This window comes from Moschus berezovskii, chromosome 8, assembly GCF_049115385.1.
Source record: "Moschus berezovskii isolate FMDL1 chromosome 8, NW_MosBer_1.0, whole genome shotgun sequence".
In the NCBI taxonomy this organism is placed as follows: Eukaryota; Metazoa; Chordata; class Mammalia; order Artiodactyla; family Moschidae; genus Moschus; species Moschus berezovskii.
Window position 1 is genome coordinate 45,944,400 of NC_142467.1, and position 27,808 is coordinate 45,972,207.

Below are 27,808 nucleotides of genomic sequence, written 5' to 3' on the forward strand. Positions count from 1 at the left end.
GATGTTTTCCCAAATAAATCCTTCCCTTTTCCCTGGTCCAGAGATTAAATAACCCACAGGCGGCACTCCAGACAGAGAGAAAAATGAAGAACAAGGCAATGCATATTACAAGAGCATAAAAAGGACCAGGCACTGTTTACTCAGACTGGGAAACAGATTCCAGGGACAATGTGTCTGCTCCAGTGTAATTATCCTGAAAGTGGTCAGCATTTTACTCAGCTCCAAAACTCATAAAGAGGCTTCAAAGAGATGAATATTCTGGGGGCTGTTTTATCAAAAGGGACTTAAGAAGTAAGGTTTCTACATCAAACTCAGCTCTTAATTGAATCATCCAAAAACTGAAAAAATAATAAAAAGGGAGTTTTATGAAATAGGAGGATATATTTTGGATATGCAGATTGAAAGGAAAGGGTAGAAACTGACCCACACATCTGGCAAAATATCTCCACACTGCTGGCTGGTATTAGTGAGAGTAGAAAGAAATGAAGTTGTTGGAATTATAAACCTCTAGCTTGGGAGAAATATGGAGCATCCCTCTGTTGTATCTTTTTCACGTAATTCATTACATTTGATTCAACTTGTTTTTTCAATAAATAATGATTAGGACATGTGTTAAGCTCCAGGGATACAATGCAGAAAATAAGGCAGCCCTTCCTTCGAGGAGCTTACCATCCACAAGTACATCCTAGGGTCAGAGGCTCAAGCCCCAACCTGTCCATCTTAGCAGAAAGAGTGCATTCCCTACAGTTTTCCCACCCTCATACTCCTCTATACTTTTCCGGGAAGTCCCATGGGGTTTAAGAATTTAGTAACAGAGTTAACTTTCACATTCCAACCTATTTGACCTCAGAACTGATTAGCTTGAGATTCAGGAGGCCGGATTCTAGTCCTTTCTCTGCTTCCTGCTATCTATGTGATCTTGGGAAAGAAGATTCTAATCCTCTACAGAGGGAAACTGAGCCAGGGAAGGCTTTCCTCCTCTTGCTCCCCAGTCCCCATGTTATGTTTGAATGGGCACACATCCTCATGTGTTTAAGCAAGCTGTTTAAGCTTCCTGTTCTCAGTCTGATTAGATGTAAAGTAGGACTATGTTTTTGTTAAGATAAATGTATGTGAAGTGTTTACAATAGTGGCAGTTTCATAATAAACATTCGATAGAATGAGCTACTATTAAAACACTGCCGACTATTTTTTCAAAGTATTGATCACCATTTAGTATAAATTATTTATATGTTTAAATGGCTATTCGATTTATGTCTGCCTCTCCCATTAGACTGTAAATTCCATAGGGCTGTTTTTGTTGTTCAGTCGCTAAGTCATATCCGATTGTTTGCAACCCCATGAACTGTAGCACTCCAGGGCTATTTTACCTGCTGTTATATTCCCAGTGTCTGCCTCAGTGAGCTGGCGTAGAATAGGAGCTCAATAAATGTTTGATTAATGGGTTAATGAATGAATGAGTGAGTTTCTTTCCCAGTCCATCTCAGATTGCAGAAGAAAGAGGAATCTGAAGGACTGCCAGAGCATCTGTTCCAGGAGGTATTCTCAAACAATCTCCAACAGCTGCTTGAGCTAGAAGCCACCATAAAAAACCATTCTTAAAAGCAAGAGGGAGAGAACAGCAGTAACGGAGAGATCTATGGCCCAGCTGGGCTCCTGGATCTATGACTGCAGCTAGACTTGGGGGACAGAAGGGGGAAGGGCAAAAAGGTGGAGGCAGGAGCTCAAGAAAGGAAGCACAGGCATAATTTTGGATCAGAAACAGAGGAAGACACTAGAGAGGCAGAGACATTCATCCAGAAAGGCCCTCCGTTGTTGACAGAGACAAAGATAGAGTAGGCGAAGGAAAGGAGGGAAGACAAGTGTTTGAACTGGCAGCTAATTCTGCAAATCCTTGAGGGTTTTCGAGAGATAGAGAGCAATGCAGGTTTCAGCCTTGGCTGTTTGATTTATGACCAGCAAGAGCTGGACCACACTGGAGCTGAGCATGTGAGGTGGCTGTGTGACCTGGAACTTCTCAAAGCCATGCCTGGGACTTCCTGGGAGAATAGGATGATGATCAGCTTAAAGGATGGAGGAGGGGCCAGCTCTAATGGGACATGAACTGTTCTCGGGGGCCAGGCAACCACGGTATAGAGGACTTAGAATGCCTCTTCAATTACCCTCACATCTAACTGGGAGCCACACAGGAGGTTTTGACTCAAGAGTCTGACCCACCCTTCTTTCCTCCCTCCCTCCCTCCCTCTCCCTCCATTCCCTCCTTCCTTCCCTCTTTCCTTTCTGATTTACTGAGCCTCTACAATGTAAAAGGCCATAGGGATGCAGAAATTAAGTAAGACATACTCTTAACTTTTAAAGAGCTCTCAGTGGTATAGCAGAAAGAGAAGGAAAACAGGGAGCAGAATAAAGGTGCAGTATAAGACCATCTATATACTCTATTTTTAATTTGCTTATGATACACGGACTTAACACATATTGCAGCTAAAAATGTTAAGTAGATTTGGCAGGAACAATCCAAATTTCTGGTAGGATGAAGTGGGGAGGAAATGAAATTGTCTTTAGATGAGCAACAAATAGCTTATGTTATTTTTAAGAAATTTGACAAATATTTTTTTGAATTTGTCACTTTTAGATGGCGGATATTTGGCTATTTGGTATATGATATTCTTTTAAAATTTCTTAGAGTTAAAAAAAAAAGTTCAAGAAATTGGATAGTCGATTTTAATCCAGTGATACAAGCCACTTTTCTATTTTTATTCTTCCACGTTAGTCCCAGAAGATGGAAACACCAGGGGTGATTTCAGGTAAAACTTAATCAATCTCTTTCCAGTCCATGTTTTCTGGAACAAATTATCCAGGGTTGAATCAAACAAGCTACTTCATGCTAAGTAAGAGAAAATAATGCTTGTTCCATGAAATATCTGCACCTTCCCAAGACCTCCAGAAATTAAGGAACATGGGTAGCTCAGACAGGAAGGGTATGAGAATTGAGAACCAAAGTAAGCAGGATCCTGAGCACCTGTGGGTAAGAGGCATGGACTACTTACGGTCTCTTTCTCCCAGGGCATCCTATAAAGTAGGATGCCCCACTTTGTAAGCAAGCAATATGACAAAAAGAGCACAGGCTTTGTAGCCCAGCAGAGCGGGGACATGGGCCCCTTGGTAGCTGTCCGACCTTTGGAAAATGACTAAGTCTTTCTGAACTTTAGGTCCCTTCTGTGTAAAATGGGGACAGTGATACTTCCCAAGGTTGTTGTGAGATTTAAATGACCCCATGGAAGTTAAGTGTCCTGTAAGCCCAATTGAAACCATTAGATTCTTGGCATATGTCAGCTCCTTCTCTCTGAGAGGTAGGATTTCCTCCAAGGGACATATGAAATATGGCTCCAAGAGCCAACTCACTAAATGGCCATAGTTCCCAGAACTTCCTCTGTCTTAAGAAATCTCCCCTTGTGGAGAAAATAGCAACGCAAGTGGCAGGGGCAATGTAGACGCTGGGCCTAAACATGTCAAGGCCTTAGGAGAAGGCAGGAGTCTGAACATCAGACAACAGAGCTGAAAGGGACATAGTTGGCCCTCAGGAACTATTTCCCAAACCTCTCTGTGCATCACGTGGGAAGGGTGTAAGTCCCACAGATTCTTGACCCTCAGATCAGGATTCCCAAGAATGGGACTCAGGAATCTTTTTCTGAGAAAATTCCTCCCAAAATGCAAATCAAAACAAAGACTTATTTTTTAATCGACAGAGGAGCCTGGTAGGCTGCAGTCCATGGGGTCGCTAAGGGTCGGACACGGCTGAGTGACTTCACTTTCACTTTTCTTTTTCACACATTGGAGAAGGAAATGGCAACCCACAACAGTGTTCTTGCCTGGAGAATCCCAGGGACGGGGGAGCCTGGTGGGCTGCCGTCATGGGGTCGCACAGAGTCGGACACGACTGAAGCAACTTAGCAGCAGCAGCAGCAGCAGTAGATGGCAAAAAAATTTTTTGATTATGTCAAATGTGGGTGAGTGTATGGGGAAATGTGTGCTCTAACCACGGCTGGTAGGTGCAGCCACTTTGGAAGGCAATTCAGATTGTATAAAGCTGGTTGCCCTGGGATCCATGTCATGGGACTCTGCATAAAGAGTAGGGTCAAAGGATGCTTGTTGCAGGATTGTTTCAAATAGTGAAAAGTTGAGAACTAACTAAAGTCCATCAAAGAGGTATGTCTGAATAATCTATGATAGACTTGGATCTTGCAAGTTAAAAAGAATGAAGTGAATCTCTAAATACTGATTGAGAAAGACCTCCAAGAAATATTGTGTCAAAAAAAAAAAAAAAAGACAACTAAGCTGCAATATTTAAAATAGATCACCAACAAGGTCATACTGTACAGCACAGGGAACTCTGCTCAATGTTGTGTGGCAGCCTTGATGGGAGGGGAGTTTGGGGGAAAATGGACACATATAAATGTATGGCTGAGTCCCTTTGCTGTATGTCCATAAGTATCACAAGACTCTTGAGAGTTCCTTGGACTTCAAGGAGATCAAACCAGTTAAATCTATAGGAAATTAACCCTGAATATTCATTGGAAGGACAGATGCTGAAGCTGAAGCGCCAATACTTTGGCCACATGATGCAAAGAACTGACTCACTGGAAAAGACCCTGATGCTGGGAAAGATTGAGGGCAAGAGAAGGGGGCAACAGAGGATGAGATGGTTGGATGTCATCACCAACTCATGGATGGACATGAATCTGTGCAAACTCCAGGAGACAGTGAAGGATAGGGGAGCCCAGTGTACTGCAGTCCATGGGATCTCAGAGAGTTGGACATGACTTAGTGACTGAACAACAACAGTACTTCCAACATAAAGTAAAAGTTTAAAAAAAGGACAAGCTGCAACATTCTTATACAATGTGACTTTTGTGTAAAAACAGTAACAACAAAAAAGTAGGCAAGACTATACAGATTTAATCGATATCATTATGTTTATAAATACAAAGAAAAAGATCTGGGAAGATACATACTTATCTGATACCTAGAAGGACTGGGGGATAGTGAAAAAGGATATTTTGGCTTTATATGTTATGTTTTAACATTTTACCAATAGAAACTAAGTCTTAATTCAGGCTGCTATAACAAAATAGGATAGAATGGGTGTCTTATAAATAACAAAATTTATTTCTCACAGCTCTGGAGGCTCAAAGTGTGAGATCAGGTTGCCAGCATGTTTGAATTCTGGTGAGAGCTCTCTTCCAGGTTGCAGTCTGCCCATTTCTCGTTGCAGTTTCACTTGGCAGAAGGAGCTAGCTGCCTCTCTGGCCTCTTCTTACAAAGGCACTAATTCCATTCATGAGGGTTCCACCCTCATGCTGACTTAACTATTTCTCAAATATCTCACATCTAAATACCATCACATTAAAATTAGGATTTCAACATATAAACTGTGGGGGGATACAAACATTCAGTTCATTGCAGTATAGATTCATTAGTTAAGTAGATAGTTTTGAAATAACTATGTGTGTTAGTCACTCAGTCATGTCTGACTCTTTGTGATTCCATGGATTGTAGCCTGCCAAGCTCCTATGGCCATTGAATTATCCAGGCAAGAATACTGGAGTGGATTGCCATTCCCTTTTCCAGGGAATCTTCCCAACCCAGGGATCGAACACCAGTCTCCTGCATTGCAGGCAGGTTCTTTACCATCTGAGCCACCAAGGAAGCCCTGAAATAGTTGCTCTGAGGCATAATTGCCATATGATAAATTGCTTATAGTTAATTTGATAATTTTGGTACATGTGCAAGTGTGTGAAGGCATCATTATAATCCAAATTATGAGCGTGTTAGTCACACCAAAGATTCCTCATGTGACAAAATTCTGTCCAATGACACAAAGAGACATATAGGAATAAAAGACCTCTACTTTGTTGGATGTCGTTACTACCAGTGATGCCTGGAATAGTGTCAGCCAACATGTGACCTAGGGGAAAACGTAGTTCCCTCTGGAACAAAACCAAAATACATAAGGATAGCAGATGGGAAGAGGGGGAAGAAGCTGGGACCTTGATAATATTGCTGGGCCACCAAATTAACTCACCCTGGAACTACCCTACTTTGGAACTTCTGGTTATAAAACCGATAAAAAGTGTTCTTTATTGTTTAAGCCTATTTGAGTCGGGTGTTCTGTTATTTATAGCCATAAAAGCATCCAAAGAGATGTGCTTTGAAAATTAATGGAGGGATGGCGTCCTTACTTTAGAAATAAGAAAATAAAAAAACCAAAGCAAAGGTTATGAGCAGTCAGAGATATCTAGAAGACGAAAGAACTCAAGGTAGGATGTGACATGGGATAGCCAGGAGCGGTGGCTAGAACATTTAAGCATTCTTCCTGGGTATCTGCAATATCACCTGGGAAGACATGCTGTGGACTTACTGAAGGCAAGGTAGAAGGGGGCTTGGACTGTGGTTACTGCATCAAAGGGAAATGGGACCTCTGACTTTTAGGGAGCTGGAGGCACCTGGATTATATTCAAACACTCTGATTCCCAGTTTCCCCACCTGTAAAAAGCATACAATAGTTTCTCCCATGACCACTTACCAGGTTATTGTGGAGGATGATCTGAGACAAGGCAGGAAAGGCTGCAAAAATCAAACGCACAACACAAAAGTTCACCTCCACTTTTGCTTTCGACCTGTCAGAGCAAATATATTGAACCAGGTCATCTGGGTATCTCTGAGAAACTGTTGTACACAATTTACAAGCCTTGGCTTCAAACAAGCCAGAAATTTTTCAAAAGGACAGATCCTTCCTTAGACCCACTGGCAACATGTCAGTGAACTTTCTTTCCATTTCTGGGTGTGTGGGTAGGAATGTAATCAGAAAGTACATGGACATGTTTGCAGTATACATCTATGTGTGTGTGTGTGTGTGTTTGCATGTATGCTGCTGCTAAGTCACTTCAGTCGTGTCCGACTCTGTGTGACCCCATAGACGGCAGCCCACCAGGCTCCCCCGTCCCTGGGATTCTCCAGGCAAGAACACTGGAGTGGGTTGCCATTTCCTTCTCCAATGTGTGAAAGTGAAAAGTGAAAGTGAAGTCACTCAGTCGTGTCCGACCCTTAGCGACCCCACAGTCTGCAGCCCACCAGGCTCCTCCATCCATGGGATTTTCTAGCAAGAGTACTGGAGTGGCTTGCCATTGCCTTCTCCGTTGCATGTATGGGGATAGCAGAATGCAGAGGAAGCACAATCAGAGTCAGGCAGACTTGAATGCGAGTCCAGACTCTGTTATTTCCAGCTCCATGACCTCAAAAATGTTTTTCAACCTCTCTGAGCCTCAAGTTCTTCACCAATAAAATGGAGCTACTATGACTTGCAGAGTAAATGAACTTGACAGCTGAACTTTAAAGTGCTCTGCAGGCCTAATAATATGTCTGAGATGTGTATGAATGAACCTGCATATGTTATGTGTATTTCAGTTTGTGTGTGTGTATGGGGGGGTGGATATGAATAATGTGTGTATAGGAGGTGGACGTGTGGGTGTGTGTATTTACACACATGGGTGGTGTGTCTGCGCGTTTAGGTAATGTGTGAGAGGGAGGGAAGAAGGATGGAAGAGTAAGCCATCAGTAAGAATGGAAAGGCTGGAAGAAGGAAATTAGGAAGGAAAGAGGGAAACCAAACAGTGTGAGACCAGATCTTGCGGTTCTTTCTGGAAGCCTCCGCCAGCTCCAGGAACGCAGACTGGAATTGGTTCAGAAACCTCAGGGACTCTCTCTGGAGCCAGTCCATCTTCTGGCTTCTTTATCCCAGAATCACCTCTTTGCACTTAGAGACATTTTCCAGGAGGTTGGGACTGAGCGGGGATGTGTTCTGAGTGGCAGGGTGCATCTCCTTGCCTTTGCGTGGAAGGCTATGCATGACTCTGGGCATGACTGCTCCCTCTGATTATTCAAGCTAGGCTCAAATATCCCCTCTTCAGGGAGGCATGTTCTGACCTGCCAGTCTACAGCAACACTCTCCTCCCCAAGTTACCCACAGAAAAAATTCTACAGCACTTCAAGTGGTGAAAAATAACACACCCACAGCAAAGTATAAGAGCATAGGTTACAAAGTATAAGGACACGACTGGTTATAAACCAAACACCATGTCACTGTCAACCCTATTAAGAAATAAAATATCGTGTTCATCACGATAGAAAGACATTCTATAGAAAGACGCTCTCCTCCATCCCTAAATAGTTCATCCAAGGCACACCCCATCTCCCTTCTGTAAGGTAACCCCTACTTTGATCTTTTGGTAATCCCATCTGTGCTGCTTATTAAGCTGTTGTCTCAATGGTTTAAACCCAACCTCTAATCTCAAAGGCTGGGGTCCTGCAAGCTATTTTCCTCTCCATCACCTCCATCCCTCTTAGAAGCTACCAGGAAAGGGCACTAGAAGGAGACCAGCAGGCCTGGAGGAGGGAGAAAGGACTTGCTTTTTCCTTTTGGCTTTCTGTACCTGTCAGCATCACTGCAGCAAGGCAGTTTAAATACAAAAGCAGGCTTCTGCCTTCCTGGTCTTCATCCTTTTGCTTTTCTAGAAACTACACCCTAATCTTGGTGAACCAGACTTATTTGATAGGTGAAGACTTGGGAACATTGGGAAGTTTTAAGTTAATGTCAGCCATAGAGAGACATGAAGTGTCCTTTTTCTTTGTGTTGTGTGACATGAGCAGAGTTTGAGACCTTTTTTTAAAAAAAAAAAAATTATTTATTTGGCCATGCCATGCAGCATGTGGGCTCTTAGTTCACTGACCAGGGATCGAACCTGTGTCCCCTGAATTGGAAGTGAGGAGTTTTAACAGGTGGACCCACCAGGGGAGTCCTGAGACCTCTTTTGAAAGCCCAGTTTCCTGAACTATAAAAGAGGAATGAGTTGTTTCTTTGATTGTTGTGTGAAGTGAGATCACAAGCAAAGGGTCAAGCACAATGCATATGCTAAGTGGCTGTAAAATGAGAACTTCTGTTAAGACTGTTATTGTGGTTGCTGGTGGGCCCTGTCCCAGTTGGAGGACTCCTGCAGCAAGTTCAGTCCTTAGGAGGAAGGATATAGTCACTTGGATCCACAGCACTTGGGCCGTGAACTTTGGGTGGGTGGGTGGGAACAAGGACCAACTTGGATATCATCAGAGGTAGGTGAGGAAGTTGAGACTCAGGAAGAGAGAGAAAAACCACACAGAAAAGCGAGAGTGAGGGAAGAGGCCCCAACAACCTTCACTGCCCGGGACCTCTGACCACTCACTGTGTCCCCAGTCTCAGCCAAAAACACCTCTAAGAAAGTCCCTCTACCCTTTCCCTGGGGACCTGCAACGTGCTTCCAGGTGTCTCCATGGAGTACCTGAGCTAATTTTCAAGACCTAGTTACCTTCACTTTACTGAAAATTTATCAGGTACCAGCCAGCCGTGTTCCTGATAAGCCACTCTGAAATCAAGCAGAGGCCAGGGAGATCCCACCTGGTGATGCCGTCTCGCCCTCTATTAGTGACTCCGCAAGTGACCCTGGGAAGTCTGATAACCCCACAGAGCCGCACCTGAGCCTATGGAGTTCAGTCCAACTGGGGAGACTGGCCAGAGCATCGTGAGAATGGTGGTAGCCTGAGTAAGGAAAATGCCTGTGCTCTCTGCTTTTTAATTCTCAGAAGTCTCTGCTGCTGAGACCAGGAGAAGCAGCAGTCAATGCCCAGGCAGAACTGTGCCTTCTGGGAGTCCACTTTCAGAGGCTGACCTGAGCAGGCCTGCAAGCTGAGGCTGTGTGGCAGAGTCCTGCTGTGGCAGTAACTGAGGGCCAGTTTGGTCCAAAGACCAGCCCACTGTAGCCAGTGGCATCCTGTGTATCTTCGGAGTGATTATGGATCAATAAAGCCATGATTGCTCCCTTGCTTGAGTGCTGCACTGCATTTATCAGGTAAAGGAAATGGTCCATCAATAACAATTTGCACTCAGCAAACAGTTATTTAACCACATGTTGATTTCATTAAGTCTGGATCACAGTTATCATCATAATAACAGTGTTTGCTTCCCACTCTCCCGCCTAAGAGTGAAAGGTTTGAGAGCTCAGCCCTTGTCTGGGGCACTGACCTTGAATTTTGAGCTATTAGCTCCTTACTAGGAGGAAGGGCTTCCCAGATGATGCTAGTGGTAAAGAACCTGCCTGTCAATGCTGGAGACAGTAACAGACTTGTGTTCGATCCCTGGGTTGGAAAGATCCCCTAGAGGAGGAGATGGCAAGCCACTCCAGTATTCTTGCCTGGAGAATCCCATGGACAGAGGAGTCTGGCAGTCTACAGTCCATGGGGTCGCAAAGAGTTGGACGTGACTTGGCACACACACAGAAGGAAGAAAGGATTGGGCAAATGTTGGATTCAAGGGACTTAAAGTCATTATTCTGATTAATTAATTACTTAGTCAAATATTTATAAGTTTTCCCTAGTGGCTCAGACAGTAAAGAATCTGCCTGCAATGCAGGAGACCTGGGTTTCATCCCTGGGTTGGGAAGATCTCCTGGAGGAAGTCATGGCAACCCACTCCAGTATTCTTGCCCAGAGAATCCCATGGACAGAGGAGCCTGGCAGGCTACAGTCCGTGGGGTCGCAAAGAGTGGGACACGACTGAGTGACTAAGCACAGCAAGATGCATCAACTGCTGTGCTAGATGCCAAGGGTATAGTATTGAATAGTTGGACAACTAGGCTCAGTATCTACATTATCTACTACCATGTAACAATAATACCACCAACTTCAGTTCAGTTCAGTTGCTCAGTCTTGTCTGACTCTTTGCAGCATGCCATGGATTTGTAGCATGGATTGCAGCATGCCAGGCCTCCCTGTCCATCACCAACTCCTGGAGTTTACTCAGACTCATGTCCATTGAGTTGGTGATGCCAACCATCTCACCCTCTGTCGTCCCCTTCTCCTCCTGCCTTCAATCTTTCCCAGCATCAGGGTCTTTTCAAATGAGTCAGCTCCTCCCATCAGGTGGCCAAAGTATTGGAGTTTCAGCTTCAGCATTAGTCCTTCCAATGAATATTCAGGACTGATTTCCTTTAGGATGGACTGGTTGGATCTCCTTGCTGTCCAAGGGACCCTTAAAAGTCTTCTTCAACACCACAGTTCAAAAGCATCAATTCTTCGGTGCTCAGCTTTCTTTATAGTCCAACTCTCACATCCATACATGACCACTGGAAAAACCATAGCTATGACTAGATGGACCTTTGTTGGCAAAGCAACATCTCTGCTTTTAATAAGCTGTTTAGGTTGGTCATAACTTTTCTTCCAAGGAGCACGTGTCTTTTAATTTCATGGCTGCAATCACCATCTGCAGTGATTTTGGAGCCCCCCAAAATAAAGTCTGTCACTGTTTCCACTGTTTCCCCATCTTAGCAGCTTAAAATAACACACATTTGGGACTTCCTTGGTGGTCCAGTGGTTCTGCCTTCCAATGAAGGGGGTATAAGTTCGATTCCCGATCAGGGAACTAAGATCCCACATGTCACAGGGCAGCTAAGCCTGCATGCCACAACTGCTCTACAGCCTGTGCTCCACTACAAGAGAAGACTGTGTGCCTCAGTCAAGACCCGGAGTGGCCACAAATTTTAACAATTAAAAAAAAAAAAGCAAAAACCACATTCGTGATCTCAAGAGTTTCTGGAGGTCAGCAATCTGGGTACAGGTTAGCTGGATCATCTGTAAGGTTACAATAAAGATGTCAGTCAGGATTGGGATCTCATCTGAAGGTTTGACTAGGCGAGAATCCATCTCCAAGCTCATGTAGCTGCTGGCAGGGCTCAGGTCCCTGTAGGCTAAGACTAAGAGCTATAGTTCCCGGCAAGTTGTTGGCCTCCCCAACATAGCCACTTGCTTCATCAGAGCCAGCAAGAGAGGCAGTTTCCCAGCATGTCAGACTTGACCGTTTTCTGTAACTTCATGTGATAGAATTGATAGCCAATCACCTTTGCCATATTGTCTGTCACAGGTAGTCTTCGTCACAGGTTCTGACCAGACTCAAGGGGGTGGTGTGGGTTTAGGAGATGAGGATAATTAGGGACCATCTTAAGGTCTGTACACTATACAGATTCTGACATGGCTCAGCTCATGGCAAAGATAGCCACAAAATGTAATTACTATGAAGCACAGTTCAGACTATAAGAGGGGGAGAACCCAGGTAATGTCTTCCTCACCTGTCTAACGAAGGCATATTGAAGCTGTCCCCTGAAGTCTAAGAAGGAATTGCTCAAATCAGATGTGGGGTAGATATGTGGGGAGGGCATGGGAGCGTGTGATGCCCAGAGGATTTCAGGCTGAGGAATTCTAAACATATAAAAATGTTAGAGCTAAAGAGAGACTTAGTGATTATCTAGTCTACTGGTTCTTAGTTCTGGACACACTTTGGAATCACTGGAAGAGTTTAATAAACCACTTGTGTCCAAGTCCCACACCAGAGGCTCTGATGAATTAGTCTCAGGTGAACTAGGAACTGAGATTTTTAAAGACTCCCTAGGTGATTCTAATGTGCAGTCAGGGTTGAAACCATTGCTATTCCAATCCCTTCAGTTTTATACATAAGGAACTTGAAGCTCAGAAGGAAATGGAGATGATCAAGGTTGCAGAGCTACCAGTTGGCCAAGCCTGAGTCATGATGAGTGGGGAGGGCATGGAGCTGGGAGGTTGGTTTCCTGCTACAAACAGGACTCTGTTCTTTCCTTTCTCTAGGATGAGGCTTCCGCATCTATAGAATGAGAAGGGCTGGATGGATGATCCCCAGAGTCCCTTCAAAGGAGCAAGAATGAGCTTGCAGTGGGGAGGGAATGGGGTGTGGGGGGTGTTCGAGCGAGACCACAGCCTGGCTAGCCCCCTGGACTGGCAGTCCCGCGGTTACCATTCCTGGGCCTGACCTTTGTCTTTTCTTACAACAGAAACACAGAGCTTGTGAGTGCATGTCAGCAGTTAACAAGTGGTTTTTAGGACTTTCTTGGCTTTGCTGTATCTACCTAGTGCCTGTTTTAGGCTTTCTTTTTTTCCCCTGCCACTCCTTTCCCCTTTTCCTTCTGTCCTTTTCCCTTCTCGCTCCTTCTTTCCTTCCAGGACACGAGTTTCTCTAGAAGGACAGAGGCGGCCTCTGTGCGGGAGTTCCCTGGGTTGAAGTGCTGCTTCATTTCTCTCCACTGCTTTTACTTTCCTTTTTCCTCTCCTTTTACTTCAGCCACACTGGCCTTTTCCTTTGCATTTTCTCAGTGCTTCTCTTCTGACCTGCTTGTCGAGTTCTGTATTGTTGTGGCTTCCAAGGAAGAAAGCAAGTCCCACGTTGGATAGCCCCTTGTTTTTAGTCAGCTGTGATCAACAGACAGCGTTTGGGACACCTTGCTTTCAAAATAAGGATAAAGTATCTGTTGATCTCTGCAGATTCCTTCCTACAACTGTTTATAGGTAGTCCTGCCCCAACTACCCGCTTCCCAGATGGGCTGTTCTTGCAGAACCTGAGGGAATGGTGTGGACTGTTGGGGGGGAGCGCAAGTAGGAGACAGACTGAGTGCCCTGCTGTGCTCATGCGTTTCTATCACTCTTCCAGCACTGTGTCCAAGCTGGTTTCCCTCGGTCACCAGCCGTGTTAGAGCCCCTCTGTGGCTGGATGTAGTGAACAGCCATCTGGCTTCCTTTCCGCTGGGCACAGAGGTGCTTTGGGGACCGCAGCGCGTGGCACTGTGCTGGGCTCAGCTCTCGGTGGACGGCTTCCTCGCAGACCCCCACTGTGTATCCTGCCTCACTCTCTGTGCTTAGCTGTCCCCCACTGTAAAGTCACAATGAGATACTGTGCTTCCCACCATCCCTTAATTTTGGAATGAAAATGGGCCTAGAATCTGGCACTTTACTCTCTCACTTGATGAACTGAGAATTTGACTATGCAGAGCTGTCAGGTAACAGGTCCAAGGTGGCCCAAGGTCACCAGGTCTCAGCTTCAGGACGTCCCACATAGAGTGTTCAGCTCTCACCCAGGGCCGAGCAGCTAGGCAGCAGCTTTTGAGCTCAGACACCTATGTGTGAACAAATTTTTCAGCACCCAAGTCCCAGTTCTTCCCACTGGGGGCAGTTTGGGCTCGGCTAGAGCCCCGGAAAAGAGAGACCCTCACCAGAAAGACTGGAGGGCCGGGAGCAGCGTGGCCTATGCAGTGTGCTTAGGAATTAGCTCCTCATTAGCTGGCATCCTCGGCTTCTCTGTCTTTGTCCCCAGGTCTCAGCAATTTACAGAACTCTGCCTCCTGTCCTTCCTTCCACCTGTCATCTTTGCTTCTGAGATAAGAACCGTTTGTGTAACACCAATACTTACCTAAAGAAAAACATGCATTATGTGGTTGTAATCAAACCTGATGCTTTCAGATGACCTACTTACATCTTCAATGTGGAAAACATTAAGAACAAAACAAATTCATCTAAACTTCTGGGCAGTCCAGTTGACTTTTAAATGTAAGAATGGAGTTCCAAAGACTTAACACATTCAGCTATATGACAGAAAATAAATCTATGGATATGGTATTTTGTGAATGATCTTTTAAAAAAAGAAAACCATACGTAATAAAATTGATTCTACTTGACTGAGCATCAGCTGAGCATCAGCTCTCCATCAGCAGCTGATCTGGGACTGGCATCTGGCTGGCTCCACTCCGGGCTGTGTTTTTGGAAGCCTGGAGTCAGTGATGCTGAGGACTGAGGCCAAGACCCTTCTCTGAGTGAAGCTGCCTGATGGACTGGATGTTCCCAGACAAGCCGTCTTAGTGGAGACAAGTTTGTCTACTGAAGCGTGAGATGTTCACCCAGCAGTAAGCTGCTCTGGCTGGGTTTAATCTATGGTGTGTTTATTAGGATTGGAGTTTTAATTAAAATTGACATTTCAAAGACTACCTGTGACGGAGCCCAACTTTAATGAAAAGCACATCACAGTGACATAGATAATCTCCTACTCCATCAGGCAGTGTCTGTGGGATTCAGGCAGGAGCACTCAGGTCTCTCCTTCTCTGTCTAAATTAGCTCACTATCGGTGGGTGTCAGTGGACCCGTCCACACTGAGTCATCAGACCCGTCCACATGGAGTCATCAGTGTTGGGGGACCCACAGTGCTGGTCTGGCCCTCTTGGGACTCCCCTCCAGATCGAGATGAGTGTGTTAACCCTTTGAGGTTCAGTTTCCCCACATGTAAAATGGGCTAGTTGACCATCCACTTTTTCAGAGAATGCTTGTCAAGCACCTATTCTGGGCTAGATCTCCTAGTCTTTCTCCTCAAGGAATTCAGAAGGTGAGGGGAGCAGACACAAGGAAATCAACATAGGATAAGACCCTTAGCTTGGTCGCCTGGCACATAGGAGGCTCATAGGAGACAATTCCTGTGTCCAGGTGCTTCGGGAGCCTGCATGAGGGCTGGGGTGGGGGGGTTGCTCTTGAGATCACACAGGGGGAGAATAGCCATGATCCCAAGAAGAAGTGTGATTGTGACTTGGTTCTCCAAGTGTTTGCTGAGCACTGATTGTATCCCAAACACTGTCCTAGGTGATGGGATAGAGTGGTAAATAAAGCAGACGATGACTTTGTCTTCACAGAGCCACTTTTTCCTGGAGATAATAATAATAACAACACAACAACAACAGCAGCAGCAATAGTAATGGTGACTTCTATTTAAAGAGCACTTACATGTGCTCAGGGCTTTATTGACGTGTCTCATTTCATTTAACCCTCACTGACAACCTGACCATGTAGGTACTCTGAATTTCCCTTGTTGCGGATGAGGAGCCTGAAGCTCATAGAGGGTTGAAGACCTTGCCCAACATTGCCCAGCTGAGAAACAGCAGGGCTGGGGTTCCTGCCCTGGGTCATTTACTTGGAGCCTGAACATTCCCCATGATATTATTCTGGTTGAGAATCGAGGTTACACACAGCTAATGGAGGTGTTTGAATGAATGTATGTAAGTGTGTGTGTATGTGAGAGAGAGAGAGAGAGGGAGAGGAAGCACCTACTTGATGGTGGGTCCCTAAGAGGTGACAAGTCTCCCTTCAGGCAGCCCCAGGAGACGCCCTCTCCTCATGTGAAGCGCACCTGTTGGTGCTGTAAAGGGAGAAGTTTCCTAAGTCACTTGAAGGGAATCCTGCTGCTTTCTCTCACTTTGAGGGTACACAAAAATGAATGAGAGTGTATTAAAGTGAAATCCAAAGACAGAGAGGGATTAAGAGGATTCACTCCAAAGACCTTTCTTTCGAAATATTTATCCCTCTGGGCCCAGTGGTCTCTGGCATGTGGCATATGTCATTGGGCCAGGATCACTACCCTGTCCCCAGCATGATGAGGAAGTGGTAAGGGGCAGCTTTCAGAGGCTTCCTTCAGAGCCACCCTCCCAGGCCTGGGGAAAGAGACAGGGTTCCCTCACTACAGTGGGTGGAAAACCCAGGTCCCAGGTCCCAAAGGCTGGTAGCCAAAGTCAAGAGAGTCATCATAGGTGGAGTCAGCAGCTGGACCACCTGAGGCAAGACTCAGCCACGAGCCTGAGATGGGCCCTATCTTTAGGTGGGAGTGTGGTTATGCCAGTTTTGGGAACAAATCTTCATAATAAGCCTGGGAGGACAAGCTGTAACCCACATGGTACCCAGCGGGAAACTGAAGAGCAGAGACGTTAAGTTTCTAAATTGACTTCTAAACTAATTTCACACAGCTAAAGAATTTTGGAACTAAGATTCAAATCCAGGTAGCCATCAGGTCCAGATAAATACACGAAGTCAGAGAGGTTAGACTCCCAGTCACACAGCTATGGGTGGTGGCTCAGCTCCAGAGACCACGCTCTTTCTATGGTGTGAGACCCAGGGCAAGTTCTGGAGGTTCTATTGGGCTGCTGAGGGAGACAGGGTTGGGGGGAAGCATGGAGCTCATGAAGAAGCAAGTGGCCTGTGCCCTTCCACAGCCCTCAGGGACCTTGTCAGGGATAAGGCGGAGCTGTCACCTGGAGGAAGCCACAGGGCATAGACCAGGGCGTGGGTGTCCTCATAATCATAGTTCGTGAGTGACAGTCGAGATGGGAACTAAAGCCCACCTGTTCCCCTAATTCTGATTCAGGGACTGTTCCAGTGGTTCCAGGCTGCTGGGGCCATAGTGGGTGAGAACTTATCAGAAATGTTAGAGAATACATGGAGAGCCATGGGGGCTAGCCCAGATCCTCACTGAATTTCTTCCCTTAAAATTAATAATCGACTGATTCACTCAACATTTATTATTCATCAGGCATCCTGCCAAGCATTTTCTTTTCCTCCAGACATGATTCATTCAGTTTACAAACATGAGCCAGATGCCGGATATATGGCAGAAAACAGACAAGGCCCTCGCCACACAGCTATCCTCACAGGTGGTGACGATTTTTCTCACTTTTTCGATGAGCAAACTGAGGCCCAGACGGGTGAAGAAACTCACCAGAGTCACAGAGCTAGTGAGCAGTAGAGCTGAGATTGAACCCAAGTCTGTCTTCACCATTTCAGCATCTGATCTTTCCTTGCAGCCCTCCTGAATTTATTCAGACAGCGGTGAGGTTCGGCTCTTAATTCCCAAAGCCAGACTCCCCCACAGTGTCTGCCCAGCCCCCATTGCCAGCCAAATGTCACCATTTTGCCTCCACTGCAGTCTGAAGGCAAATTTTCCAGATTCTCTTCTCCTCCTGCCGGAGTCTCTCTGCATGTCATTCAGGATGCAGTGAAAACCCATGCCTTTTAACTACTCCTGTTTCTTCTGCCCACGTCCCCTTCCCTTCCCTTTTCCAACCTCAGAATGTCCAGTCGTCCTTCAAGACCCAGGTGAACTGCCCCCTCCTCTGGGAGGCCTCCCTGCTTCTTTGAAGCAGAGACTGTTCTCGGGGCTCCTCATCACCCACCTTCTTCTGAGCAGTTTCCATGGCTGTCTTAGTGTATTTATGTACCTGTCTGTCTCTCTCACTTACCTTGAATTCTTGGGGGTCAGAAGCACACCTGGGGCCCTTATTCTTGTTGTCCACATAGTTGCTGGACCCCCTAAGTGCTCAGTAAACATCTGTGAAATGAAGACACAAGGACAGCCCGGCCTCTGTGTCTTTTGGTTTACATCCCTCCTACAGAACTCCCTTCAGTCCAGCTCTGTCCTCTCTCTATCGCAGCCGCTAGTGTGGGTTTAGGCCTTAGATGCTTCATTAACTAATAATAATGAGTCACTGTACTAGCCTCGGGAGCACTGTAAATGATACAGTGTCAGGAGAAGGCAGTGGGATGTGGAATTTCAACGAGGTTGGCATGGTTCCAGAAACAGAAAATGCCACGTGCAATCTTTTTCTCTGTTACAGTTTGCATATGTCAGGCCTCCCATGCTAACTTGGAATAATTCCATTATTCTGTCCCAGTTCCAGTTCTAGACTATAGGGATTTCCAATGAGTTGCCATGTGTTGGGTGTGACAGGTTAGCTGATGGGCTCCTCAAAGACACCCATGACCCAATCTCCAGAACTTGTGATTGTGTTACCTTATACTGCAAGAGGACCTTGTGACTAAAATAAAGATCTTGAGATGAGATTATCCTGGATTATCTGGGTAGGGGGCCTTCCATGTGAACACAAGGGTCCTTACAAGAGGCAGACGGAGGGACTTCCCTGGAGGTCCAGTTGTTAAGAATCTGCCTTCAAATACAGGGGACAGGCTCAATCCCTGCTCAGGGAACAAAGATCCCACCCACATGCCACAGGGCAGCTAAGCCAGCACACCTCAACTGCTGAGGCCACACTCTCTGGAGCCCCCATATCCCCCTCGAGAGAGGCCTGCATGCTGCAGCTAAGACTCGGTGCAGGCAAATAAATAAATATTAAAAACACACAAAAAAAGAGGCAGAGGGCGATTTGACTGTAGAAGAGATGATATGATGATGGAAACAGAGATTGCCATGATGTGCTTTGAAGATGGGCAGGGACAGTCACAAGTCAAGAAATAGAAGTGGGTCACTGGAAGCTGAAAAAGGCAAGAAAAGAGAGTCTCTTCTCTAACCTCCAGAGTGAACCTGCCCTGGTAATTCCTTAATGTAAGCCCTCTGAAGCTGATTTCAGATTTCCAACCCCCACAACAATAAGAGGATAAACTTGTGCTGTTTTAAGCCACAAAGTTTAGGTAATGTGTTAACGGCAGTGCTAGGAAACTGATATAGGAGGAACTCCCTTTCCAGGAGAAGCTGAAAGAAAGCTGTACTCTTTTTCTGGATGAAACCTAAGCATCACTCTTAACGCAATACATCTGGGTGTTGGAAAGGGGAGCTGAAGCCCCTTTGCTATTTGAACTGGGCCAAATGCCTCCTTCAACAGTTAGGGAAAGGAAGCTCAGAGAGATCAAGTCTTTCCAGGGACTTGCAGCCCATCAGTAGCAGAACTGTTCCTCACGCCAAGATTGTCTCCCCATGTCAGCCATTGAAAATCCATGTTGGGAGCAGAAGCATCAGTGGTGCTGCTTAACATTCTAGCTTAGACTGAGCTCTACTGCAGGAACCATGATTTTTTCCCCCGGCAGTCAGGACTGGATCAAGAAATGGTCCTGCTGGGGCCTTTTTCTGACTCTATTCACCGCCACTCCTGAAAGCCCAGGAACCACAGCACAAACTGGGTGAGATCCCTAGAGCCTCATGACAAGTTTTGCCAAGGACTGGCCTCTCTGGGCAGATTTATTCATCAAAACTCTCAATGGAGATTCCAGCCACTACGCTAATGACTTACCCGGGGAATCATTCTGCTTTGCTCAACTCTCTCCCTCAGGAAATCTGAGCTTGTGAAATGAGAGTCCTTAGGGGAGATGGCTGTTACCTGAGAGACAGAGATACTGGGACATTTGCCTCCCAGCAGGTGGATAAGGTTACAACCTCACGTGAAAAGATTGCTTTTCTATCCAGATTTATTAGCCAAGAGTTCCCTAGGGGCTCTGCTGTAGCCAGTGAGGTCACCTCCTGCTCAAAGACCCTTAGAGGTTCCCCATTGCATCCCCAATAAAGTATTCTGGCTCAGACACTCCCGACTCTCCTCGATTGGGCTGCATCTTTTCTTTCCAGCCTTATTTCCTCTAACGCTATAGTCAAATTCACTGTTCTCTGAGAAGAACAGTGGGGAAACAGCTAGTACCTCAGTGGCAGGGCTGAGGCCAGAGCAAGAATGCTAGAGTCCCACTCATGCTTTTTATGCTGCTTTCCAACAAGGAATAGAGTAGGAGGCATAATGTTGATTACGTACAAAATCCCAAATTCAAAGTGTAGCCTTGATTCTTATGTGCGTAAAATCCCATCCAACCAGTCTCATGGTTTGGCTTTGTATGTACCATAGGTTAAATGTAGAGAAAGGATTTTGCATGATGACCTGGGAAACCTGGGCTTTGTACTTGCCTTTGTCCTAAACAGGCTGTGTGACCTTGGGGGCAGCCCCCAACCCCAGCCCCTTCACGCAGTCCACTTTCACCCTGTACAGTCAAAAGGCTAAACTACATGATCTTTATGTCCCTTCCTGGGAGGCATTTCTGTTTTTTCCCAGCAGCCCAGAAAAATCCTAAACCAGTAAAGCATTTTTCTGGGGTTGATGGAAGCTGGCCAGGGCTGGTGAGGAAGGGCCAAATTCAAGAGTTTGGCTCAGCAGTAGGAAGGAATTGCTAGCAGGGTTGTAGACTGGACTGAAAAGAAAAAAGCAGAACTGTGAGTCCTGGCAGCTAATAGAGCAGACCATTCACTCACAAAGCATCAGTGAGTCCTGTTCTGGGCCAGACACTGTGCAAGTTTGGGGGGGAATATAGTAACAGGCCAGATGGAAAAAGTTCTTGGTCTCAAATAGGAACTTAGAGTCAATAAGGGTGAATAGCAGGAGGCAGGCAGTTAAACGGACAGTAGAAATACAGAGTGAAGGAGAAGGGGGATGTAGCGGACCACAGGAACAGAAGGAGGATTCCTGTCATGGTACAGGAGGGGTCAGAGGATTAGAGTACCCTTAACCTGATGAATCTGGTTATTTGTGAGTGAAAAAGACAGGAAGGGTGTTCTAGGCAGAGGTTTAGTCTAGGAAAAAAAATGCCCAAGCCTAGGGAAAAAAATACCAAGTTCAGCAAATAGCTAGAGAGATGAATGGGGGTGAGGGGGTGGAGAACAGAATGAGGGCTGGAACACAGGCAGCTGCTTTGTAGCCAGTGGGAAAAATGGAGCAGGGGAAATGGGCATCCATATCTGGGTCTAAGTATATTCTGCACCTTGCAGCCCGAGCAGAGGTCCCAGGGCCAGAATCCTCAGGGGAAAAGACTAAGTGAGGCTGCAGTTGCTGAAGAGCTGAGGGCTGAATGATGGGACAAAACTAAGACGAGGAAAAAGGGAAACAACAGTGTGCTGGGGGAGCGAAGGGAATAAATCCTCATTGACAACTTGTTATGAGGTTGGTCTTAGCCTTAGTTTTTCATCTAAAAAATGGGGCTACTTCCAGGACTAGGGTGAGGATTAAATGAGATAATACACATCTGCTTAGCATGCAGCCAGACACACCAGGAGTGGTTAATGAATCGTAGCTACCTTTATGACTACTGCAAGTTCATTCATTCCACAACTGTTTATCGAGCGCTGACTATATACCAGGCATTGTTCTAAGTCCTGGACTACATCCATGAACAAAACAGAAAAAAATCACTATTCTTACATGGTTACATACTAGTGCTTACTCTTTTTATCCTCACAATCATGTGAGGAAGTTCTTATTATTGCTATTTTATAGATAAGGACTAGACACTAGACTAAGAAACTAATCCAAGGCTAGGAATTAACCAGTGACAGAGGCAGGATTTGAAACCAAGTTTTCATGATGACATACCCAAGACTCCCTCCACTACACCACCCTACCTCTAAACAAAAGGCAACACAGAATTAATCATTGCCTGTGGTATGAATATTATTTTCAACATGGATTTTATATAATGATCTGGCTTTTAAACCCTCTGTCTTGTCATTCCTGTAAATCACGCAGACCCATCAGAGTATGTCTGATACGAGGGAGGGAAGATGCTATTGTTTTATTCATTGAAACTACAAGAACTTCAGGGGAAGTAAAGGCCCCTCTAGCTGGAACAGTGCAGAAGGTTTCCCAGAGAAGCCTGAACCTGTAGCCACAGGCAGGAAAAGGACAGCTGAAGGAGTAAAAACAGTTCAAACAATAATCCAGAGAGTAGAGTGTGCAGTGTGTGTCGGAATGATAAATGCGTGTGCATGTGTTGATTGCCTTAACAAATATTTACTGATCACCTAACATATCAGATACTACACTAGAAATCATAGCAAACAAGGTGAGCGAGGTCCCTGCCCTCATGGAACTTACAGTGTGTGTGTCTGTGTGTGTATGTGTGTGTGTGTGTGTAGGGTAAGGTGAAGAATGGGGATGCGAATTGCACCTGCAGATAAGGCATTCATCCCAACAGAGACTCCTTTCTCTGAATTTTAGCTCCCTCAGCTGTGCCTCTGAATTTTTCTCCCTCTCCCCATCCCTACCTTTGCTGACTGGAGGAAAGGTACAGGCTCCTGGAAGCTGCCCATGGGCTCAGGGAGTCCCAGATGCCAAGCTGGGCTACACTGAGAGTGAGGGGCTTTGGCTCATCCTTGCAGGCTGGTGTTCCCTTTTGGTATGGGCCTTTTATCTACTAGCTCAGCGCAGACAATCAATGCTAATCTGGTCTTCTGGGACCAAATGAAACAGCCGGCATTTAAAGGGCTTGAGCTCTCTTTTCTGATTACCAAGCGACCTACATTATCACTCTCACCCCAGCCTGCCTGGGAGAGCACTGCCATTGACAAAACCCAACCAGGCACTCTCTCTGCTGGGAACTGGCTATAATTTCTTCTGAGCTTGCCAAGCAGAGGAGTCTGGCCAAGGACTCCAGAGGCATGGCTCTTGCCCTGGATCTGCACTGAACTCCCAGTGTGGCTCTAGGAGTGTCTGTTTCTACCACCACCACCCCCTTGGCCTCAGCTTCCCTATTTATAACATAAAGGGATTAAACTAGACAATTTCAGAGGTCCCTTCCCCTGCTCCTAAATTCTAGGTCACTCATGATGCCAGATCACACTCACTACTCCAGCCCTAGAAAGTCTCCAGGGACTTCCCTGGAACCCACATGATGGGTATGAAGCTTAGCATGGCAGTTAATAGCATAGGGATTTGTGTGTATAGATATACACTGATTTGAATATTTCCAAGACACATTAAGTGAAAAAATCAAGATGCAGAGTGGTTTCAATACTATGGTATGATACCACACATGTATATTACACACATTTGTATAAGCACACATGTGTATAGAATATTCTAATACCTTTGGAGGGATACATAAGAGCCATGGAGGAAGGGAACAGGGCATCCAGGAAGAAGATTTAAATTTCACTTTTTCTATTTCTTGATTTTTTTTTTAAACCGTGTGCATTGCTGTGTCAAAAATTAGTAAAGAGTTTTAAAAATAGAGTGTGGAATTTGCCATCAATTCACGTAACAAATATTTATTGAATATTAATTAGGTGGCAGAGGCTGATACAGGAAGGGGTAAGTGAGAGAGTCCCTACCCCCATGAAGCCCACAATCCAGATTGATAATGGCCAAATCAATAAATGCAATATAATGCCAGGTAGCTATGCTGCTAGTCACTTCAGTCATGTCCAACTTTGTGCGACCCCATAGACGGCAGCCCACCAGGCTCCGCCGTCCCTGGGATTCTCCAGGCAAGAACACTGGAGTGGGTTGCCATTTCCTTCTCCAATGCATGAAAGTGAAAAGTGAAAGTGAAGTCGCTTAGTCATGTCTGACTCTTCGCGACCCCATGGACTGAAGGCTCCTCCGTCCATGAGATTTTCCAGCAAGAGTACTGGAGTGGGTTGCCATTGCCTTCTCTGGCCAGGTAGCCATAAAGGGCATGAAATATACAAGACAGACTTGAATATGACACCTGGCTTTTCACAACAAATTGTTTGACCTTAAGGAAGTTGCTTCAGCCTGTTGGCCCTCAATTTCCTCATCTGAAACTTCCAGATGTTCAAGCAGGTTTTAGAAAAGGCAAAGGAACCAGAGATCAAATTGCCAACATCCGCTGGATCATGGAGAAAGCAAGGGAGTTTCAGAAAAACATCTATTTCTGCTTCATTGACTATGCCAAAGCCTTTGACTGTGTGGATCACAATAAACTGTGGAAAATCCTGAAAGAGATGGGAATACAAGACCACCTGACCTGCCTCTTGAGAAACCTATATGCAGGTCAGGAAGCAACAGTTAGAACTGGACATGGAACAACAGACTGGTTCCAAATAGGAAAAGGAGTGCGTCAAGGTTGTATATTGTCATCCTGCTTATTTAACTTATATGCAGAGTACATCATGAGGAATGCTGGGCTGGAAGAAGCACAAGCTGGAATCAAGATTACCGGGAGAAATATCAAGAACCTCAGATATTCAGATGACACCACCCTTATGGCAGAAAGTGAAGAGGAACTCAAAAGCCTCTTGATGAAAGTGAAAGAGGAGAGTGAAAAAGTTGGCCTGAAGCTCAACATTCAGAAAACAAAGATCATGGCATCTGGTCCCATCACTTCATGGGAAATAGATGGGGAAACAGTGGAAACAGTGTCAGACTTTATTTTTTTGGGCTCCAAAATCACTGCAGATGCTGGTTGCAGCCATGAAATTAAAAGACACTTACTCCTTGGAAGGCAAGTTATGACCAACCTAGACAGTATATTAAAAAGCAGAGACATTACTTTGCCAACCAAGGTCCGTTTAGTCAAGGCTATGGGTTTTCCCGTGGTCATGTATGGATGTGAGAGTTGGACTGTGAAGAAAGCTGATCACCAAAGAATTGATGCTTTTGAATTGTGGTGCTGGAGAAGACTCTTGAGAGTCCCTTGGCCTGCAGGGAGATCCAACCAGTCCATTCTAAAGGAGATCAATCCTGGGTGTTCATTGGAAGGACTGATGCTAAAGCTGAAACTTTTGGTCACCTCATGCGAAGAGTTGACTCACTGGAAAAGACTCTGATGCTGGGAGGGATTGGGGGCAGGAGGAGAAGGGGACAACAGAGAATGAGATGGCTGGATGGCATCACCGACTCGATGGACATGAGTCTGAGTGAACTCCGGGAGTTGGTGATAGACAGGGAGGCCTGGCGTGCTGTGATTCAAGGGGTCGCAAAGAGTCGGACATGACTGAGCGACTGAACTGAACTGAACTGAAAATGGTAGCAATAATGCTCCATTTTTTTGTGTGTGAGAATGAAATGAAATGAGAATCAGTATTGAGACATAATAGCAATTTGGCAAATGTTGGTTATTGTTTTGGTTAATATTACTAAGGAAAGGGTTTGGAGGGGAGTGGATATGGCCAAGAGCTGTGTGGGGACTGAAGGCAGTGGGAGTGGGCAGATACCTAGGAGACAGAGCAGGGTGGGGGGACATAGGGAGAGGTGAACCAACTGGGCTTGTTGTGGGTAGGTTGATACAGGAGAGGAGAGGTGAGTGACCTAGCCCAGAAGTGACCCAGAAGACAGAAGTGAGCTTGGCGCCTTAACCAGCAAGGAGCCCTACATAGCTCCCCCAAGGCACCTGGTCTGGCCAGGAAATGATATGAAGGTTGGAGCAGGGAGAAACCCATTCATCTCCTGTCTGGGGTGTCTAGGGACAAAGTCATTTGGGTTTCTTGGCAGGGCTGGGTCTCTTGAGTGGCAAGTGTCTCCATGTTAGGCTGATGGGAGGGTCCATAGAGCTCCTACCCCATCTCCTTCCTATTGCAGTAATCCCCTGCTACCCAAAGTAGATGAGAAGGTCTGGGTGACAATGTGCCTGAAGGTCTTTGCCAAGACTCTAGATGCAACTGGGAACAGAAAGAGAGAGTGTCCTCAGGGGTTCCCAAGTGGAGTCTTGGTCCCTGAGGGCTCCTCAGAACAGGTGGGGTCTCACTACTACATGCCCAAATCAATGACAGGTGTTTCTCAGGCAGATGGGCTACATCCCAGGCAGACATTAGGCTAGATCAAACTCTAGGATCATCTGTGACAGAACAGCCACTTGTTCAGTGACTTAAAGCTTGTTGGGTGTGTGTTCAGTAGTGTTTATATGTGTGTGTGCCTGTGTATACATATTTGTACACGTGTGTGCGTGCATGTGCATCTGTGTCTATGAGTGTGTGGCATAAGGGAACAGGAAGGTAGTGCAGGTCCAGTGGATGGAGGAAGCCAGAGAAGTGAAGTGTTTGCTTCTCAAGAGAAAATGAAATTCAAAGAGGAAGTCGGTGCCCTGGGGGACTCTGTGAATCTCACCTGCTTTTAGTGAATCTCACTCAGTGAAGCTGTTTATGCAAATCTACACAAACAAATTCTGGGCCCTGCTTGGAGTCCTGGGAGGGTGGGTTCCATTTCAGGAGCCGTGGGGTGGAAGTGAATCTAGCAGGAGGTCCCTCCTGAAAGCGGAAGATAAGAGGCTGGCCATAGCCCATGGGACTCATTTGACAGTTCCCAGTGATAGCTTTTTAGCCACACGTGAAATATCCATCTATGGTTTTTTGACACAGACTCAAATTGTCAAATTTATCCAAACTATTTTTGAGCAGCAAAATCCCCCTTTGCCTAAAGGAGGTTTTAAACATAACCCTGATATAGAAAAGAGAAAAAGGCAAGCTGCCCTGGGTCAAATATGGAGATGGGGAAGGGGACTCAGTGCGCCCCACCCCACTCAGGTTCTGCTCACCCCCTTGCTCAGGCTTCAGTCTCAGCCCACATTAAAAACCCTTTGGCTCCTTCACCTTCCCCACTGTAGAAAACCCTCCTGGGTCCTGCTACTGGGCCCACATTCCTTTGAACTCAAAAGAGGCCTGCCGCCTGCCACCTAGGGGCTCACTGTGGTCCTAGGGTAGAGGGCCAGTGCTTTCTGGAAAATGAACCTTAAAGAGACCGTGGCCAGCAACTTGAGAGATGACTCACTGGCTCCTCCTTCTGTGACTTTGCCTCATTGCTCAGATCATAGGTTCTGAAGTCAGCTTTGAATTCCTGCTTTGCTACTAAAAGCTGTGTGATCTTGAACAAGTCACTTAACCTCTCTGAGCCTGTTTCCTCTTCCGTAAAATGCACATAGTTCCTCTATGTGCGTGTAAGGAGGGAAGGAGCTGTTAAATATCTGAGGTGGCAAAGGCACGGGTCTACATGGCCCAGAGAAGTAATTGGGACGAGAGATCACTGCGTGGTGGCCAGCAGGAGCATGTCGTCTCCACCTGATTATTTCCCTGTGGGAAGGCAGGCCCAGGGAATGGCATTTTCCTACTTTTCTAAGAAAAAAATCAGAAATTCAGCTCTCTATGTAAAAACTCCCAATTTCAAAGTTTTGAACACTGTGGGTCAAATAAAACACACTCGGGGGGCCAGAAACTTTTAGCCATATATGCCAAGGGACAAAAAGTGACATGTAGGAGTCGCTCACTAAGCTCCGTGGACCAGCACACCTGCTCCCCCTTCTCCCCTTTCCCTTCTGTCCTGCCCTCCCCAGGGTCTGGCTTGTTTCCACTCAGACACTTGCCCCCTGCCCCTGGATGCCCTGGCAACTGTGGTTAAAGGCAGTTTGGTGGCTTTCAAGTGTGTATGTAGGTAGATGGGGAGGGGAGCCTTCAAAGGCACTTCCTCTGCTTTCTGCCTCTGAAATTCAAAGCTGGCCTCTCAAGGAGTGACGGATCTTTGCTCTGGGTGCCCGAGCCTTGCTGTAGCCGGATTAATCATGCTCTCCA